A 16,956-nucleotide genomic window follows, 5' to 3' on the forward strand; every position below is an offset into this window, starting at 1 on the left:
TCTGGAAGCAGCAGAACAGCAATCTGGCACATCTTTCACAGGATTAGCTGTGCTCAGTGGCAGGACAAAGAAGCACTCCGGGGACTCCGCTCAGAAACAAGTGTAGTCAACTGGAGCTTTTGAAAAGCCAGCTGGCATTGGAGTAGTGAGCAGGAGCCATCGGAGAAACACAAACCCATCTCTTGAACGGCCTTCCAAGAGGAGACATCAGCTGGATCATTTCCACGCCCTTTTTATTTGTCCTACCCTTAAAAAGGCCCCTGCTCTAACCGAATGTGGAGCACACATTTGAAAGCACTGGTTTGACGTAACAATCAGTCTGGGGCACTGACAGGCCTGGAGGTACGGGCTCCCCAGTTCTGTGCTTCCTTCTTCCTTTAGTAATAAAACCACATGTGACTATTCAAACCAGAGACCATGGTTCACTGCAGCTGCATGGTTGTTGATATGATCGTGGGTTACCTTCCAGTTCATGCGATATAAGCAGAAATGGTAAAAATAAGTTCTAGGAAGTGTCCTTAAATATAAGAGACACACCTTCATTTCCCCTTGACAAACTCTGTGAGGCTGGAATGCAGACAGGATGGTTGGTGCTCCAGCAGCCATCTTGTCTTCCAAGGGGGCAGGTGCCAGTCGCGGCTCTGCAGTGATACGCACATACCCGTGTTCGTAGCAGTGCAACTCAAAAGAGCCAAACTACGGAGCCAGCCTAGGTGTCCAGCAACAGATGGTCATAAAGAAAATGCGGTCTAGATACACAGTGGAGTTTTACTCAGCCATGAAGAAAAATGCAATTAGGGCATTTGCAGGAAAATGGACGGACTAGAGACCATCACGTTACGCGAGATCAGTCAAACTCAGGAGGTCAAGGGTCAAGTGTCTTCTCTCATATGTGGAAGCCAGAGAGGAGAAAGGAAACCGAGTTAAAAGGAGTGGGGATGGGCTGGGGAGATGGCTCAGTTGGTAAAGTGTTCGCTCTCGCAAGCACAAGGCCCTGGGTTCGATCCCCAGCACCACAAAAAAAAAAAAAAAAAAGGAGTGGGGACGAAGCCACAGTGAGACTGTAGGGAGAGTGGGGTGGGGACGCTGGACAGCGTCAGGTGGCACCCTGGACATTGAAAGTGGGTGGCCGGTGGGGAGACTGGAAGTGGGTGCCTCGGGACCGTGGGCCCTCAAGGGAGGTGACTGGAAGGCCCTTCCCCAGGTGGTCCCAGGGAGACCGAAGCAGGGACCGCCCGCTCCCGTCCCTCCCAGACCCACCGGGTCGGCAGCCACAGCAAAGCTGTCTGCGGAGCAGAGAGAGCCTCGCGGGACCCCGGAGGCCAGGCCTTCCCTGTGGCCCGGAGCAGGGGACTCCGCCTTCCTCCGGCTGGCGAGCGGCACCTTGGGAGTGGGTGGGAGAGAGGCAGCGGCTGCAGGTCAGGGCCACGCCGAGCACTTGCCGCCCCTGGTCTTCTGCCCGTGGACTGGGCCCTGTGACCCGCTCCGGCTCCGGGACGCCAGGCGTGGCTGGGGTGTCCCTGGGGGGAGCACTTGCCTAGCACGCAAGAGGCTCTGGGTTCCACCCCGCACCAGAGGGGGACAAAAGACCACCGCGGGCCCGTCACTCAGGCAGGAGGGGGCCTTGCTGCTGCCCCCCCGCTTCCTGGCCGTTTCCTTTTAGCCACAGAAGCGAGGTGTCCCTTTGGGCCCCAGAATGAGAAGACCCGCCAGGCAGAGCCACAGCTGCGCCCCGACCTGCACAGGGCCAGCCGAGGGTGACCGCTGGGACCCGGGGCCTTGGGGCTGTGTCCAGGCGGCAGAGGCCCCCAGCACAGCCACCCTGAGTGGCTGGGGTGGCCGAGGGCTGTGGAGGAGGAGGGCAGACCTCAGGTCCATCCCAGCTCTGCCTGGAGCAGGTCGCCCGGGACCCTGCTGCTTCATCTAGTGAAGTGGGGACCATCAGGGCAGGCGCCTCCTGGGGCCGCCGGGCAGTAGGTGATGTGCCTGGGGCAGGGGACAGAGAGGGCCGTGCTAGGAAGGGCGAGGACCTCCTGCACCTCACGCTGGGGCCGGAGCCCCTGAGCTCCAGGCTGGGTGACCTGGGCTCATACCATGGGAAACGCAGCCAGGAGGAAGCCCCCGTCCCAGCCCAGCCTCCGCCCTCCCCCAGAAACCCCCAGGAGAACTGGAACCCAGGCTGGGTGCTGCCCGGGTCCTGCCCTGCTCATGCCCAGCAAGGAGCAAGTTGGTTTGTGCTGGCCGCTCAGCAGAGGCCCTCCCCTCGGGCTGTGTGGGAAGAGAAGCCAGTCCTGGCTGCAGAGCTCCCTGCTCTTGGCTTGACTCGCCTTCCAGGCAAGGCGCTTAGGGTGTGGAAGAGGCTCCCCCGACCGGAGACACAGATCCACACGCCACCCACCCACCTGCTCGGATGAGGCCGCCTGTTCAGGCCACTTCCGGGGCTTCTTCAAGGCAGACAGCCCTGGTGGACAGGGAACGTGCCTCCTGGTTGATACCATTGCTCTGACTTGGTTTGAGTCCCACGAAACAGACTCAGAGGCAAGGATTTCTACTGCGAGTTGCTTATCTGGGAAGGGATTCCAAGAAACTTCAGGAGGAGAGAGGGAGGGAGACAGGAAAGGGAAGGATATTAGTAAAAGGGTCCTTGACTTGGGCAGGTGTCCACCCAATCCCTGGCTCTCTTGGGAAGTGGTAGAACCTTTAAGGGGCAGGGCCGAATAGGAGGAAATGAGGTCACGGAGAGTGTGCCCTTGAAGGGGGTTTGGGGACCCAGCCCCTCCCTGTTTCTCTTTTTGCTTCTACCTGACACAAGGTGAGCAGCTTCCTCCACCACGTGCTCCCACCATGTTCATACTGCCTCAAAAAGCAATGGGGCCAACCAGCCACAGACCTAAACCTCCAAAACTGTGAGCCAAAACAAACCTTTCATCTTTTTAAGTTTATCATATCAGGTATTTTGTTACAGTTCTTGAAAGCTGACTAACACAAATGGCATCTTTTATCAAGCAAATTACCACTGTGGACAACCACGGCTCAATCCTACAGGTGGACATGAAGAACAGGGCAGAACATACCTCAGTGTTCTCCCAGGCACGGGATGACAGAACTGGGGTATCATCTATCACTCACTACCACAGTTTAGAGATGTTCCCAGGGGAAGCTCACTCCCTGGCGCTTCTGATTTGCCCCTGAATATGCTGAGCAAGCTGGGGGCAGAGCCAGGTGCAGGAGTTGGCAGCAGGCCCAGGGGTAGTGGGAAGTCATGAGATGCTTCAAGCACAAAATTCGAGGAGGCTTCTACTCCAGGGATTGTGGAGGTATGACACCTAAGTTCAAGCCTCAGATGGGCTTGCACAGAGACTGAAAGCTGATGAGGTGGTCGGACAGCTTTTACTCTGCTCTGCAGCCCACCGGCCCGGATTGAATCCTGACTCAGCTCCTCCAGGGGCTACTCTTATTTATTTATTTATTGTTGGGACTGGAGATTGAACCCAGGGATGCTTTACCACTGAGCTGTAGCCCCAGCCCTTTTTATTTTTGATTTTGAGACAGGGCCTGGCTCAGTTGCTGAGGCCGACCTTGCGCTCACAGTCCTCCTGCCTCAGCCTCTTGAGTCGCTGTCCTGAGTTACAGGTGTGCGCCACTGCACCTGGCCAGGAGCCACCCTGGACTTCTTCCCCTTCTGGAAACTGGGCTACTTATAGTACTGGCTCCGCAGGACTGTGAGGATCACACAGGATGATTCACTGGAGATGCTGAGTTCAGTTCCCTATGTGTTAGTTCTGACGGCAGCAGCCAGCATCGCTGCGCACGGGTCCTGACGTTTTTCAAGAATCGAGGAACAAGATCATTTAAGAGAAGAACCCTTGCAGTCAGGCAGAAGAGGAGTCAAGTCCCCGGACCACCTCTCTGAACCTCAGGTCCTGATGGTTAAAATCATGATTAAATAGAAAGACGTTTAGCCACAAGTTAAAATTTTTTACACATAAAATAAAAGGTGCGTGCACAGAGTGTCTCTAAACACTGTGCCTGGTTTGAAGTCAAGTGTGCGATCAGTCTCAGGGGTAATTACTGCGTTTTTAATTTCCCGTCCTGCCCAGGAATGTCCAGGAAGAACGCATTCAGTCAGCGCTATTTATTGCACATCTGCAACTTGCAAGGCACTGAGAGGCGAGGTGAGAGTTGTTAAGAAGAAGCGTTAACGACCAGACCTCTGGGTGCCTCTGCTGTGCCCCTCGGCTGCCCCCGCCAGAGCAGCAGAGTGAACTTGCCAGCAACCTCAAGCACATGAGCGGATTCAGAGGGAGCTGGTCCCGCAGATTCCGTGGGTTTCCCCACGCCCGCCCGGAGCTGCCCGTCCGCTCGCCCCTGCACTTGTTCCAGAGCAAGAGGAAAAGAACCACCCTACCCAGTGCAGCCCAGTTACTCCACGGCAGGCACCTTGATTTGCCCTGTCTTCTTGCTTTCCCTGCTCCGGGTGTGGCAGGAGGGGAACCGTGTTATCCAGGGTCGCAGAGGAAGGGTCTCACATCCCGCAAGGAGGAAAGCTTCCCGGTGTCCCCGTGGGGTGTGGTGCCTCCGTCCCACCCGACCCCTGCATGCAGCCGGCATCTCCTGTCGATGACACAGCCCTGCTGGGCCCTGGCCCTTTGTCTTTAGAGGCGTGAATCCACCAATGCCAGATCAGGCCCTGGTCAGGAGAGCAGAGTGCGAACGGTCCCGCGCCCTGCGTCTTGCCCCGGCCCTTCCCTCTTGGCCCTGACCGCAGTGGGCGTCCCCTCTGCCCGCAGTAGAGCCGCCTGTCTTCCGCCGCGCCCATTCATTAAGCAGCTGGGCCTTTATGTCCTGATGGCTGCCTTTTCCTTTTTTTCTTTTTGGTTTTTGGCAAGAGAAATCAGGCCAGAACTGCCAAATAATTTTCAGAAATCATCTTCTGATGTAACCAAGGACAGCTGGTTAGAATTCGGAGAAGAGAGGCCTTCAAAGGTCGCCTTCAAAGTCACCCGCCACGTACTGGCCACCGCCTGCTCCTCCACCCCTGCACGTCTCCGCACCCTTCTCCCAGTAACAATATCCTGCTTTTCCTGGGGACCAACCCTCCGCCTCATCCTGGGTTTGGTCGGGAAGATGGCAATCGCACGTCCTGTACCCATGTGGTCGTGACTCTGGCCTGGCTGAGCGGAAACTCACGCACCTCTGGCTACTGTGATTGCTGACTGAACCACTGAGCATCAGGTTCAAGAATTGTGTTCGATCTGCCAGGGAGATGAAACTGCTACCTTCTTTGCTAGTCTTGGGGTTGTGAGGATGGCGGAGGGGAAGGTCTGACTGAGGGAATGAAGTTCGAACAGAGGGACACTGAACTGAGGGATGGGAGGAGAGAGACGAAGGGAGACCAGCCCTGATAGCATTTAAGTTCCTGGATCGAGCCATACCTGAATGCACTTTTAGCTCACACTAGTCAGTTCAATGTTTTGCTGAAGCCACATGAGGTTGGGTTTTCTGGTTCTTACAAATAACGGTCCCAATTTTTATCCCCTTTCCCTCATTATATCACCATAGAACATTCTATATAGTGTGCCTACTTATCTTTTTTTGTTGTCTGTCCCTACTCCACTGCCACATAAAGTCAGTGATTTTTTATTTCTTCTTCTTCTTCTTCTTCTTCTTCTTCTTCTTCCCCTCCTCCTCCTCCTCCTCCTCCTCCTTCTTCTTCTTCTTTTTAATGCAGGGCTAATATGTGAAGGGACTCTGTTTTACTTACTGCCCAAAATAGTGCTTGGCACATAGCAAGTGTTCAATAAATATCCTTGAACAGGAAAATAAAGAGCCCTGAATAGGAGCTTTCCTACCCATTATCTCACCTGGACCTTGCCCCCAGGCCGCAGGTAGGGAAAAAATGCTAAGAAGTCTCACACTTCCAGAGCCACTGACCCGACTAATGATGTGACCCTTGTGTGGGAGGCTTCTGCTCAAATTCCACTGATCTTCATTATATTGCTCTGAAATTCCATTTATTATTCTGAGGACAATACAGTCACCATAGGAACTATGATTTAGTGAAACTCTTGCTACTGCCAAACTCAGTCCTCTATGTGGATTCCCTTTTCCATCCCCCACAAAAGTAGGCATCACTCTTATCCCAAATTACAGAGAAAGAAACAGAAGTTCAGAGAGGTCCAAGCCACATAGCTAGAAAGCATCAGAGCTATAGAGAGATGCCGTTGGCCGGCTGCCCACACAACAGCCCTTCCCTCTCCTCCCCTTATCCCTTGCTGGCAGAGTTCCACTCTCAGTATAGACGCTGAAAATCCAGACTCCCCTGCAATAAAAACAAAACAAAACAAAACAAACAAACAAACAAAAAACGGTGTCTTTTAAAAAGTGCTTTCTCCCTTCATCACCTGTACACTGTAGGGACTATCCGTGATGTCTGGAGCTGTGGCCACCATCTTGTAACTATAAGGCAGCCAATACTCTGAGATGAGACAGCACAGAAAAAAGCAAAAGAGCCCCTGTTTTCAGTTGATAAAGAATATCCAGAGACCCTGGGGAGTATTGATTTCATCCCCTAAAAAATGCCAATTACCAACTAAACATGCATACGGGAGACTAAAGTATAGCCACACAATGGAATACTATGGAACCATATAAAAGAATTAAGAACTTCTCTGAGCACCAATATGGAAAAAATCTCCAGGCAATGTCGGGAATTGAGAAAAGTAAAGAACATGATCTGCATCTGCTTGTCAGTGAAACAACTCTGAAAGAATATCAAGAAATTAATGAAGCGACTCACTCCAGGGATGGGAGACAGTATAGATGGGGGACAGGAGTGGGAGGGAGATAAAATTATTTTTATAAATTGTCAACTTTTAAACATGTAGGTATCACATGAAAACACAGAAATTTAAAAGTAAAAACCGAAATTTAAAAATCCAGGTATTCTAAAGACCAGTGTTTTCAAAACTTCTTTACAATAGTTATGGAGGCTGGGGTCGTGGCTCAGTGGTAGAGCGCTTGCCTGGCATGTGTGAGCCCCTGGGTTTGATCCTCAGAACCACATATAAATAAATAAATAAATAAAGGTCCATTGACAATTTTAAAAAAAGTTTTTAAATAATTATGCCTGCTCTGCTGTTAATACATCTTTAACATTTTTAATCAATTTTCTTTTCTTTTTTTCTTCTTTTTTAGTACCACGAATGGAACCAGGGACACTTAACCACTAAGTTACAGCTTCACTCAGTCCTCTCTTATATTTTATTTAGAGACAGGGTCTTGCTGCGTTGCCTTGGGCCTCGATAAGTTGCTGAGGCTGGTTTTGAACTCATAATCTTCCTGCTTTGTCCTCCAGAGCCACTGAGATTATAGGCATATGCCACCACACCTGGCTTCAACTTGCATTTTTTTTTTAATTTAAAATCTGTTTAAATTTTTTTCATAATTGGAAAATCAGCATTATTTGCCATAAATATAATTATAAATATGTGTAAACATGTAATATACATATATACATACATATATAGAAGGCATAACAATTTCCTAAAATTCTAGTTGGATATTTTCACACCTTCTAAAAGATGGGACTTAAGGTCTATTTTCTTTGTTAAAAAGCGATTACAGGGACAGGTGCAGTGGTGCGTGCCTGTCATCCCAGCCCTTTAGGAGGCTGAGGCAGGAGGATTGAGAGTTCCAAGCCAGCCTCAGCAAAAGCGAGGCGCTAAGCAATTCAGTGGGACCCTGTCTCTAAATAAAATGCAAAATAGGGCTGGGGATGTGGCTCAGGTCAAGTACCCCTGAGTTCAATCCCCAGTACCACAAAGAGAGAGAGAGATGATTAGGGCTTGGACACTGTCAAAGACGTGTTAGCACAGCCAAGACTTTCCCCTTCAGGTGATCGTTACTCCTAAGTAGAATATTACACGAAATGAAAAAGTAAATCCCTGCTCTGCACCGGGGGTTGTCCGGGGAGGCCCCGGCCCGCCACGGGACTTTGCGAATAAAGTTTTATTAGCACAGGGGCACCCACTGGTGTACACAGGGTCTCCAGCACCTCGCCTGGCGGGGCAGCTGGGCATCCCGCAGCCCTCTGGCCTCCAGGGTATTTCAGCAGGTGCAGCAGCCCTGGCTCCAGGCCGGTCACACTCTGTCTCTGGCGCGAAGCTGTGTGACCTTCTCCGGGGGAACCTCTCCTGGTGGTGACGAGCTCAGAGCAGCCGGAAAGGTCAGGAGCTCGGGGTTTCGTGGAAGCGGCTGTTTTAGGGCCGGAGTCCCCCCGCGGCCGGAGGCCAACTGGAAACTGCAGCCCAGGTGGAGCTGCGGGCCACGGGCCGCAAGGGCCAGAGGCGGCCTCTGTGAGGTTTGCGGGCCGGGGACTCAGGGGTGATGGGACGACCCGTCCCGGTCTGGGGCTTCCCGCGGTTAATGTGTGTGTTTGCTCACACACGTGCCACGGCCGGGATGCGACAACGGACGAGTTTCCCTACGGTCCGGAGGCCAGAGGCCAAGGTGCGGGTGGCCAGGGTGGCTCTCCCTCGGCCTCTCCCCTTGACTCGCCGGTGGCCAACTTGGCCTCTAAAGGCTGCCTGTGCGCGTGTCTGCTCGCCGGGCTCCCCCCGCAGGCTGAGGGGCTCCGACAGACCCCACTCCACTTTACTGCCCCGTTAAAGACTTGGTTTTCCCGTGCAGTCACCTCCGAGGCACTGGGTTTAAATCTGTAGCCTGCGAGTTTGGGGAAAACAGAATTCAGCCCACGGCTTAGGTGTTATGTGCGTTGTTTAAAAATGGGCAGTAAATGACCAAGTGTTTCTTAAAAGTAGACTAATAATCGCAACCAACCTTTTAGCCTGAGTTCTTCATTTCTGGAAGTACTGTTTGTCCACTACTTTAAAAACTCGAACAGCACGGAAGGATGAAAAGGGGAATGGACGGGCACTCTCAGCAACCCCACTCCTGCCTGTGGGCAGTGCTAGCATATCCTTCCAGGAATGGCCTTTTCTTTTTTTTTTTAATTTTGGGACAGTTGCTGAGGCTGGCCTCAACCTTGCAATCCTCCTGTCTCAGCCTCCTGAATAGCTGGGATTACAGGCGTGAGCCCCCACACCTGGCTTGTTTATAATTTTGAATATAATGACAAACAAACAAAAAACAGAATGAGTCTGGATGGTGGTTCACAGGAGGGGATTTTTTTTAATTGCCCTTGACAATATTGCAACCAATACTGATTTTGAGCTTCGGAAAATGAAATCAATAAAAGGCTGTTTGTCAGATGAATGGATAAAGAAACTGTAATGGAATATTATTCAGCCATAAAGAAGAATAATATTATGGCACTTGCAGACAAATGGATGGAATTGGAGAATATCATGCTAAGTGAAATAAGCCAATCCCAAATAACCAAAGGCCAAATGTTTTTTCTGATAAGTGGATGATGATATATAATGGGGTGGGGGGGTGAGAGAAGAACGGAGGAACTTTAGATTACATAGAGGGAAATGAGAGGGAGCGGGGTATGAAAGATAGTGGAGTGAGACAGACATCATTACCTTATGTACATGTATGATTACACGAATGGTGTGAATCTACGTCATGCACAATCATAGAAACGAAAAAGTTGTATCCCATTTGTGTACAATGAATCAAAATTTAGTCTGTAAAAATTTAAAAATAATTTTTAAAAAAGGGCTGTTTTTGTTCCCCACTCCCACTCTGTTAACCCTTGGTGCCCCCCCCTTAGACTACAGAGCAGAGACCAAAGAGAGTGTCCCTGGCCCTGGGGAATGCTTTCTCATCCTGCAGTGATGGGCACTCATGAGTCAGGCCAAGGTCTACTCTCCCCAAGGGATGTGCCCCGGATGCCCTTTCTTCCTTGCAGAAACAGGCAGGGCCCCAGGTCCCACCAGGCCTGCAACATGAGGCAAATAGCAGCCTCACCAGGACCTGCTGGGAGCCGAGTGTGGTGGCCTTTGTCACCTGTGTCATTTACCTGAATCCTCCCCCAATTTTTATTATCCCCATCTTGCAATTATCGTATGAATACCTTCAATTCCAACTGCACCATTTATCTGACCAAGTTCTACTGAGGAGACGAAGTCCTGTGGAGCCGGGAGTGTTGGCCCAGACCCGGAACCCCAGCCACCTGGGAGTCTGAAGCAGGAGGATCACATGTTTGAGGCCAGTCTCACAACTTAGCGAGGCCCTGTCTCAAAATAAAAAAATTAGAAAGGGTTGATGGAACACCCCTGGGTTCAATGCCCAGCACAGGGGCCAGGGGTGCAGGGACGGACTCCCAGCTGGTAGGGAGACAGAAAAGAGACAAAAGCGTAATATGGAGTCAAGCGGTGGAGAGTGACATGGGGGGGACACAGGAAAACGGGAAGGGGAGAAGACACCATGGCCGGCTGGGGATCAGGGCTGTTCTAGACAGAGGCGTGGGGAAGGCTTCTCGGACAGCTGCCAGAGGAGCAGAAAGCATTTCCGTGCAAGCGGCGGCGCTCGGGCACGGAGCCCGAGCCTGAGCTGGGAAGCTGGGCGGCTTCCCTGGCCTTCCGGCCCTGGCCTTGGGGGGAGGCAGCTCCTGATAGTGGGAGTATTTACACCACGGAAATGGACAGACTCGGTCACCAGGCTCGCGTCCCTTCCTCCCCCTCCTCCTTCCTCTCCAGGACACCGCTGTGCCTAGACACAGGTAGGAGGCTGGATTTTCCTCCGGGTTGGACGAGGAGCCATAGGAGTTTGGAGTGGCCACAGACTGCATTTTCTAAGAGGCGGCTCTGGGTGGGGGGAGGACAGGGGGCAGCAGGCAAGAGCAGAAACAGTTCCGCCCCAGAGATGCAGATGATGGTGGCTGGAACTTGGGGGGACTGGACGGGGGTCGCACTGGGATTTGCTGATGACTGGGGAGCGTGAGGTGGGAGCCACCGGGGTGCCAGGTGGCTTTCCAGTGCTCGGGTTGTCTTTTCCCATTGGCTAAACGCCTGGAGACTGCATGACTTAAAACAATGCTTATTTGTTTCACTCACAAATCTGCAGTTTGGGCGACATCGGTGGGGCAGTTCATCCGCTCTCTTCAGCCTTTGCTGGGTGGCTGGAAGGATGGGGCACCGAGAATCATCTAAAGTTCTCCACTCACATGACCGGCCTGGGGCTGAGAGCAGAACCTGCGTGGACCCTCCTCCCAGGACCTCTGCCGCACCTCACCTCGGCAGAGCTCCACGAGTCCCAGAGAGAGTCAGGTGACGCTGTACTGCCTTTCGGACCAAGTGTCAGAAGCCAGCAAGCAGGACCCGGGAGCGGAGGGACCACAGTTGGCGCCTTGGCAGGGGCGTGGCCAGGTTCCGGTCAGGGCCTGCTTTGGAAGAGGCACCTCCCCCAGGTGTGCCAGTACCAATAGGAGTGGACCGCAGGTCATTTCATTCATTCTGTAGTATCTCTACAGATGACAGAACGAAGACTCAGGGATGGGAAGGCACTCCCCAAGGCCACCCAATCACCAAGGCGACAGAGCCTCAGTTCGGCAGTCATCCGATTCCAGGTTAAGGACAAGCACCCCGCCAAGGTGATGCAGCCAGGCAGGACTTGGAGCGGCCGGGGTTGGCCTTGCCAGGTTAGCTGCTGCCTGCTGGGGCGCTCTCAGGACCCACCTGGGCCCTGAGCGTGCGTCCGAGTTCCTGCCTCTGCAGGGCCCTGGAGCCTGGCGGGGCCTTCCCTCCAGGCTGGGGGTCGGGGGCATCTTGTGGGCAGGTGGAAAGCTGATTTCAGCACATCCCAGAAAGCCGTCACTGTGCGGCTGGGCTGGCACGCTCAGCCGGGCGCTGGAGGGCTGGGCGGTGCATGAATGACTGTCCGGGCCCAGCCAGTGGCCTCTTTGCTGCAATCCACGTTTCCTGGGAGAAAAGGCCAGGGCAGCGCCGACACCGAGCCCGTCTCTGGGGATCACTGGTTTCTTTGCACAGTAGCCGAGCCTCTCTGTTCGTCATGGACAGCATTCAGTGGTTTTCCAGAGCTGAGGTCAAGGAAGCCTGGACGTGCGGCTTCGGCGCCAGAATGATGGGGGAGGGGCAGTCCCAGGATGGGCTTATTCTCCTTTTTGCTTTTTGTGCATCCCTTTCTCTTTCCTTTCTTTCTTTCTTTCTTTTCTTTCTTTTTTTTTTTTTTTTTTTTTTTTATGCCAAATTGTGTATTTATTTTTTGGTAAACCATCTCAGGCATAAAAACAGACAATTCCCAAACCAAAACTAACCCCGATGCCTGCCAACAGGTGTATGGAGAGACACATTCTTATCTATCTGTACGATGGATACCATTCAGCAATAAAAAGCAATGAGGACGCATGCCACCGATCGGATCTGTAAAACATCTTGCTGAGTGGAAGGAGCGGAGGGTAGGAAAGCAGCTGGGCTGGCGACTCCTCCGCTGTGAAGGCAAAGCACTTGCCAGGGCCTGGGGCCGGAGGCCAGGCGGGTTGACAGCCTCGGGCAGGAGGGAAGTTCTCGGGGTGATGGAAAGGTCCGAGCTCCTAAGGGGTGGGGCCCCAGGGGCGCATTCATTGGTCGAGATTCACTGGACCCTTCTCTAAGTGGGTGCGTCATACCTGAAGAAAGTTGATTTGTAAAAACATAATAGAGCCCACTCCTAGAGTCACCTTGCAATTTAGGAAACAAAGCATTAGAAGGAAAATTGCACCCCAGGATGTGTCTCCCTCCTTTCCTCCTGATGGTTCTCTCTCTCTCTCTCTCTCTCTCTCTCTCTCTCTCTCTCACATCTTTTTGTTCCTCCCTCACTGTATGGTTGCAGATTCCTACGTCAGTATTACAAACTGCAGCTTGAAAATCAATAGGATGGGGGGGACAGGGTGAGATGGGATGGGACAGGACAGGGTGAAAGGTACTGGAGTGTTTTACACGCCGCAGAGCAATTGAACAGGCTGTCTGGGTTGGGTGTAAAATGCCTTTCTCTCAGCACGTGGTCACCCACCCCCCCAACAAGTTTGCAAAGTGCCGTCCTGAATTTATAATGCTGCACTGCTGTTTCAAACGCTTACGTCATCGCATCTCACAGCTTCGTCCTCCCCAGCTGGCTTTGGCGGCCGACACCAGCTTTGAGATGCATCATCCACGTGGACGCGCCGAGCCTGGGCCCACTCATTTCCACCACTGCATGAACCTGCCACCAGTTATCCTTCATTCCTTCTCATGATTGGAATTTTTTCCTCTCGCCAAATGGGACACTTAAAAAAAAGTAGCTATCCATTCCGACAACCACCATTTGATAGTTGGAAGGATATTTTAATACAAATAAATTCAGAAAAGTCTACTTTCTGCAACAAAGACAGTCTTAAACTGAATAAATCTGACTTGATAAAAACCCATTCCTCCCGCCCCTGGTGGCTAGGGCTGTGGTTTTCCTTCTTGTTGGTTGTTAGTTGATCTGATGTCGGGTAGTAAGAACGCAGTTACCTGCACAGTAATCTTAGGCTGGCTGGTTGAACTGCCGGGAAGGCGGCAGGGAAAGCCAGCAGGGTCTAGACGGAATTCCAGCGGAATCTCTACTGTAATACTTTGCTTCCTTCATTACCTTAAAAAAGAAAAACCGCAGTCAAATATGGCCAAATGTTAACATTCATTCACCCTGCAGTGTGAAGGGGGCATCCATGTAAATATCTTGCTTGAGGCTTTAAAATAATCATTAAATATATTGAATGTATTTATTCAATACATTACATGTATTTGGGTTTTGTTGCAGCAAGCCACTGAGCCACACACACCCCCACCCCCAATTTTCTTTTTTATTACCAACCAGTACTTTGCTCTAAGTTTTAAATGGTTCATTGAATTTCTTTTTCTTTGTTAACCAGAGTTGGGGACTTTCTAATACAGGCAAAATTTTCTAATACAGGTAAAAGTTTGGTTCCTGGTGGGACATGGTGGTGCACACCTGTAATCCCAGTGACCCGGAGGCTGAAGAAGGAGGATTACAAGTTCTAACCAATCTCAGCAACTTAAGTGTGACCCTGTTTCAAAAAAGGGCTGAGGATGCAGATCAGTGGTAGAGTGGCCCTGGGTTCAATCCCCAGTACTCAAAAACAAAACAAAAAAGTTCCTCATAGTTTAAAATCCAGAGCAGCCAGTTTATCTGCTTATTCTGTGACCTTGGGAAGTTATGTAACTTTCCTGAGTCTCAGGTCCCTCCCCTAATAAAAAAGGAGATGTGACAATCCAAACGTCCATCAAGTCCATCAACAGGGGAATGAACACACATGATCCATCCATAGGAAGGAATATGATTTGTCCACAAAAAGGAACAAGGTACAGAGTCCTGCTAGTGCCAATGCATCTCAGAAATCACGATGCTAAGTGAAAAGAGCAGACGCTCACAGTCACATGTCCTGTGATTCTAGTCATATGAAATGTCCAGAACAGGCAAAAACAGACAGGCAGACTGGCAGTCGTCAGAAGCTGGAAGGACAGATGAACAGGGGCCTGGGTTTCTCTTTGGTGCGGTGAAAACACTTTTGAAACTAGATAGAGGTCATGTTTGCACACCATCGTGAAGATCCTAAATGCCTCTGCCCTCAAAAATGGTTAGTGTTATGGGAATTCCACTTCAATTTTAAAAGAAGGGTGGGAACAGATGGTGCTTCCTGGAGTTACCGAGGATGAAATTAAATAATGCGTATGTATGCAAAGCTCCTGGCCCTGTGCCTTGCTGTCCTGGTTATTGTTCAGAGAGTCATTCCACCTACTGTGGAGGAAGGTGAGGTTGGGCTTGATGAGCACATTTTTTGTCTTGTAAGTCAAGTGTATGACTTGGCCAAGGCCCATAGCGAGTCACCTGGACTCTGCACTAGAACTTGGCTCTTCCGAACTCTGCATCCGAACAAATCCTTCCCCCTGTGCTGCTTCTCCTAGTTGATACGTGAATGGCATCTTACTGTTTACACAATAGCTGTCCTCACACCATCTTCTAACTCAGCGACTTCATGGCCTCTGCAGCCACACAAATCTAGATTCAAAGCAAGTTTCTCTGGCTTTGTAGCTGTGTGTCTTTAGTCAAGTCACCTAACCTCTCTGACTTTTTGTTTGATAACGTGGGAATAATGACTTACCCTGTGTACTAAGTGGGAATGAGACAGAAGATGCACGTAAAGCAGGTGCTCTGTGGGCGTAGTTCGGAGTGAGTACTGGATAAACGATACCATAGTATTCTTGGCCCAAACAGTTACCTTGGGCAAAGCACTTAACACAGGATTAAGAGTGACAGGAAAACAGGATATTTTCAAAGCCCCTTTGTTGCAGGCCCCACATGCTCTAAAGTGGTGGTTCTCAGCTGGGCCAAGAGAGTGGTTTCCACCTAGTAGACAGACGATGGAATTAGGAGACGTTTTTAGGATTGTGACACGGGGGAGGTCTATTGATCAATCCAGTGGACAGAGATCAGGGGTGTGGTTCAACATCCTGGAGGCCTGACAGAGCCCTGGTGACAGGGAATGGTCGCCCCAAATGTGAACGGTGCCCAGAGGCGAAGGAGACTCTGCCAGCCTGGTTCCAAATGACAGCTCGATCCACCCTCCCCAGACTGGGACAGCTTGCTGCCTTCCCCGCCACGGACTGACTCATTCTGTGAAGCTAAGGAACATTTAGCAAGGCGATAATCATCCTAATTTCTCTGCTGGGGAAGTCCAGATGGAAGTGTATCTGGGCCTTCTCAGACAAGCCAAGGTCAGCCCAGTGCCCTGAGAGCCAAGACTGGTGCAGGAGATTTTGAACAACCTGCCTAAACCCCTCCTCCCAGAAGGCTCTGGAAATGTTCCAAAGGCTCCCCTCTCCCTGATCCCCAGAACAGTGTGATGTCAGATTGACTGGGTTTACATCCCGGCCCTGGGCCTCCCTACTGGGTTACAAATGATTTCCTCTGTTACCTAACTCCTAGAGAGGCGTGAAGGTCAGAAACCACCCTGCCAGAAAGACCAGGAGCGCAGGGGCGGGCACGCGGTAACTGCTATTATCAGCATGGTTACTGTCTCCCCGAGTGCCTTAGAAGGCAGATTCTCACAACAGCCTTCTCGGACAGGCAATATCGTCCCCATTTTTCAGATAAGAAAACTGAGGCTCAGAATAGGAAAACCACATTTTCAACAGCCTCTTTCAGGCCTCTCAGCTTGCACCCCACTCCCACCCCCAGAGTCTCATCCCAGAAACCAAAAGGATCTTTTACAAATGAAGTCAGATGCTGCTGGCTTACTGGGTTATGTGGTATTTTATGATCCAGCATTTCTTTTCTTACTTTCTTTTTCTTTTTTCTTCTACTTCCTCTTCCTCGTTCACTTCTTCCTCCTCCTCTTCTTCTTCCTCTTCTCTCTCTCTTTTTTTTTTTTGGTGGTACAACCTGACCTAACACTTCTTTATGATTTAGGTGTTAAGGAGGAAAATTAAGAACATGACTGTACATGATTGTATAAAATGTTTACATCCAGGGGATATTGAGTGAAAGGTATATGGAAACTCTTTATACCATCTTCACAACTTCTCAGTTTAAATCTAAAATTATTCCAAAATTAAAAAATTTCTTTTAAGCTGGGTGTGGTGGTGCCCATCTGTAACCCCAGCCACTCAGGAGGCTGAGGAAGGAGGATTGCAAGTCTGAAGCCAGTCTGGGCAACTTAGCAAGGCCCTGTCTCAAAACAGGAAAGGAAAAGGGTTGGGGGTACATCTCAGTGGTAGAATGCCCCTGGGTTCAATCCCCAATACCAAAAGAAAGAATAAATGTTTAGGAAATAGATGTTTAACATGATTTGAACCCTACAAAATGGATATATGTATCCAAACATCGATTGCTACTCCATTTATATGCATAATTTTTTTAATGTATCATTTAAAAATCTTTTTTAAAAGATGCTTTCCATTCTTTTTTAAAGCCAGTGTCTGCCCATAAGATGTACACTTTGTCAAAGAG

The sequence above is a fragment of the Sciurus carolinensis genome, chromosome 8, assembly GCF_902686445.1.
Source record: "Sciurus carolinensis chromosome 8, mSciCar1.2, whole genome shotgun sequence".
NCBI classification, from domain to species: domain Eukaryota; kingdom Metazoa; phylum Chordata; class Mammalia; order Rodentia; family Sciuridae; genus Sciurus; species Sciurus carolinensis.